At 37.4% G+C, this 4,202-nt stretch overlaps 1 protein-coding gene across 1 annotated transcript in view; it reads left to right on the forward strand.

Moving 5' to 3' along the window:
• Positions 1-4,202, forward strand: part of LOC101573961 (transmembrane protease serine 11C-like) — a 92,273-nt gene that overhangs the window by 59,312 nt on the left and 28,759 nt on the right. The window lies entirely within an intron of this gene.

The following is a 4,202-nucleotide window of genomic DNA, read 5'->3' on the forward strand; positions in this document are numbered from 1 at the left end:
AATGGTGTTTGTAAATAGGATCACAAGTCCGCATCTTGTACAGCAATTAACCACTAAGAAGAATATATGCAGTGTATTATTTGTTGAAAAAAAAAATGCAACCACCTGTAGCTTGCATAACCTGGATCCAACATTTTAAATATTTTATTTATTTAATAACCCTTATATGGTATCTTCATACCTCAGGTAATGTTTCAATTCTTTGAAAATATTAATTCATTCTTCTTAGGAAAATTCTCTGTAGCATTTTTGTGTTATTGTAAACCCTAATTCACAAAGAAAGATACTGAGACAAACAGATCAAGTAACTTGTCCAAACTCACAGAGCCAGTGCCAGTAAATGAAAGAAATAACTGCAGAGAATTTGTCTCAAGTGCATTTACACTGAGCCCTACAGTAAGCTATAATTCTCTATGTACGATGTGCTTTGGATCTCTCATTTGTATTTATAAGAAACAGGCTTAGAGTTAATAAAAGTACTAACATCATTGTCTAGGCAGGACCAGTGGTGAATCACTTTATTCATTCATTCACATTTGTAATAATCATTTGTTGACCAGCAACTGTAAGCCAGTTCTAAGCCAGTTTTTTGTTTGTTTGTTTGCTTTGTTTTGTATTTTAGGGAAGGGTCTACAGAATGTTCAGGGTCTCACTACTAGATCAGATTGCACTCACAGTGATCCACCTATTTACAGCCTCCTAAGAGCTGGGATTACAGGCACGCACCACCACGCTCAGTCTCAATGGCTGTCTCAGCGCCCTGGGGGTTGGGCCGGCACGGCAGGTCTGGGGATTGTACCCTCAGCCTTTGCGCCTGCTTGCAGGCACTTTAATCTGCTGAGCTATTTGGCCGGCCCTTTACTCTGGGAAACTGTAATAAATAGAGCATATTCCTGAACTCTCAGTCACCAGAAATAGAAGCAAATATTTATAATATATAATTAACACTAATTAAAAATTTCAATCTTTCCAATTGTTTTACTACAACTATTCTTTGATAAGATAGTGTGAAGAGGCCAGGGAGATAGAGATAGCTTGATGGTCTAAGCATCTGCCTGGCAAGGGCAAGGACCCAGGTCCTATCCTGGGTACCACATGCCCTGCGGGCCTGAAATCAGGCATAGTGGGCCACACTTGTAATCCCAGAGCTGGGAAGGCTGAGACAGGAGGATCACTACAAGTCTGAGCTGCATAGCAAGACCCTGTACCAAATAAAATAAGAAAGATAACACACAGAGCTTAAGCCCCCTCCCTCTCAATTTTTTTCTCATCCCGATGACTCCAAAATGTACATACCCTTGAGCCTAAATTTTATTATTTCATCCACTGCACCCTTTGATGATTTCATCTCCTACTTCTCTCAGACTGATCCTAACATTTTTTTTTTTTTCACTTTTTGGGGCCAGCTCAGCCCACCCTAGCAGCAGGACTAGTACAGCATTTGGTGCTGGGGATTGAACCACTGTCCCTGAGCTTTGCCTAAGCTTGCTTAAGCATGCACGTTAGACCACTGAGCTATCTCACTGGCTCCTGATCCTAACAATTTTTAATCACAAGATAAAGTATAGGCTTATTCTCATATGGAAATTCTGACGCACGTCTAAAAGAAATCTTGCCCTCTTGTAGGTTGAAGTCATTCATTGACAGGTGTGTCCTTAACATATTTCACATTTTGCTCAGGAATCTTGTATTGTGCTGTCAAGCCATCACATTCTTTACCTGCCTATCCTGCTATGCCCTCATCTTCCTTAGCATATATTTCTAACCAGAAACAATAAAAGCAATCACATGAGAATCACCTTAATTTCCTTTTACCCTGATACATTTATATTTGGACTCATCCTCAACTTCTACATTTAGGATAAACAAATTTCTTCTACTGTTCGAAATTAATCACTAATCTGTGTTCTTCACCCAGTCTCCTTCTATCTATACCAGAATTTTAATTTTCTATTAATGTTAGGGAGCCTGCCCCTTAGCTCAGTTCTTTAAGTGGCTGCTTCAACAAAGCAGTCAGCCTCAGGTTGCTGTGGTTCAATCCCCACAACTCAAGCCAGCCAAACCTGCCCTGAAGGCATTCAGAGAAAAAAAAAATCCTATTAATGTTAGTCTTCTCATATATTTCCTAAAATGTCCCAGGCTATTGAAGCCTTTTCCACACTTTTTTTTTTTTTTTTTTTTTTTTTTTTTGGTGGTACCGGGGATTGAACTCAGGACCTTATGCATACCAGGCAAGTGCTTATTCTACTGAGCTATCTCTCTGACCCTTTTTAGAAATAGAGCTTTTTTTTTTTTTTCAGTACCAGGGACTGAACTCAGGATCCTGCACTTGCCAGGCTCCACATTTTATAAATATTATCAAGTCTTTTCCTCCAAATGTCCTCAGAGGAAAACTCAACAACTGAATACCAAAAAAAGAAAAAAAAAATGCTTTTAAAGCGGGCAAAGGGCCTGAATAGACATATTTTTAAATAATTTATCCATTGTTTCAAAGAATTCAAACAAGTATATAAAAAAAAACACTCAAAACCAATAATCATCACAGAAGTACAAATTAAGACCATAAAGAAGTGTCATCTCACATTTTTGGATGGTTATTATCAAAACAACAAGAAATGACAATTATTTTCAAGGATATAGGGACAGGAGACACTTGTACACTGGTAAGAATGTAAATTGCTAAAGCCATTATGGAAAATGTCATAGAAGTTCCTCAAGGCACCAAAAATAGAACTGTAATATAATCCAGTAATTCCATTTCTGGGCATATATACAACAGAAATGAAATCAGTATTTCAAAGAGATATCTGCACCCATGTTCATTGTGGTACTATTTATATTAGACAAAATATGAAAACAGGGGGCCTGGCCATAGCTCAGTCCTTTAAGTGGCTGCTTCCACAAAGCTGTCAGCCTCAGGTTGCTGGAGTTCGAACCTCACAACTGTCCCGCTGGCCAAACGTGCCCTAAAGGCATTCGAGGAACAAAAAAAAAAAATATGAAAACAAAATTTATGTGCATCAACAGATTAATGGATTATTTATATCACCATATTATATGCAATATTCATAATATATTGTGTACATACTATGTTATACATCACATTTTATGTCACACGACATATAATGATACCTGTAATTAAATATATAGTCACAAATAGCAGAATTTGCTGTTCTATAGTTCCAGGAGATGACAAAAGAATGACGTGAAAGGCTAAATTAAAGTGTGGATGACCAAACTCAAGACAGCAGAGATACTAGTCAAGGGGCTTGGATATTAGATGCACCATCCCACAGGTGTCAAAATTACCCATGATGAAGGGAAAAACTAGAGCAAAAGAAAACACAGAGTCTGAAGACTTTCATCAGTTTGGATACATGGTCTAAATATCACTAGATGAAAACTGAAAGTGTAGAGGAGGTGTAGCCAAATATACAGTTCTTGAAGTTGGAGCAGTGTCTACACAAGAGTGAAAAGCAGTAGCCTAGTGTTGGTGATGGGTGAATGCAAACTTTTCTCTTTCTTTTAAAGAATTTATCCATTGTATCACACCTCCTATTTCTTTTTCACCAGTTTTTTCCTGGAAATAGGGGGTTTGTGGAAGATAATTAGAATATTCTTTGGTGTGCTGATAATTGCATAGGCAACTACCCTTACTGTAGCTGCTTTGGGTGATAACTGAGTATAAATGTTTCCTATCTGTTTTCTACTGTTGTATTACTATATCCAGAGACATATACTGACACTTGGACTAAAGGAAGTAATCATAGAACATGAAAATATTCTAGATTAGAATCATATAACTATTGAAATTCTTAAAAAAATATTGTCTTGTCCTTCCCAGTTTTTACTACAAAAGAAAACATATTCAGCATTCACCTTTCAATTATAGTAACTACACATACCTTTTTTTCTTTCTAGGGAGATTCTGGTGGACCACTGGTTAGTGCAGATTCTAAAGGAACCTGGTTTCTTGCTGGTATTGTAAGCTGGGGAGATGAATGTGCTCTTCCAAACAAGCCTGGTATCTACACTAGAGTGACATACTATCGAGACTGGATCCTGTCCAAAACTGGTCTCTAAAGGAAAAGTTCTCTATAGAGTACAGTTCAACGGCTATATGCTTAATATGTTTATAACTCCCAGGCCGCATTTATTTTAGGTATCACCTTTTCTTTTTTCTTTCTTTCTTTCTTTCTTTT

This window comes from Octodon degus, unplaced genomic scaffold, assembly GCF_000260255.1.
Source record: "Octodon degus isolate 3935 unplaced genomic scaffold, OctDeg1.0 scaffold00191, whole genome shotgun sequence".
NCBI lineage: Eukaryota > Metazoa > Chordata > Mammalia > Rodentia > Octodontidae > Octodon > Octodon degus.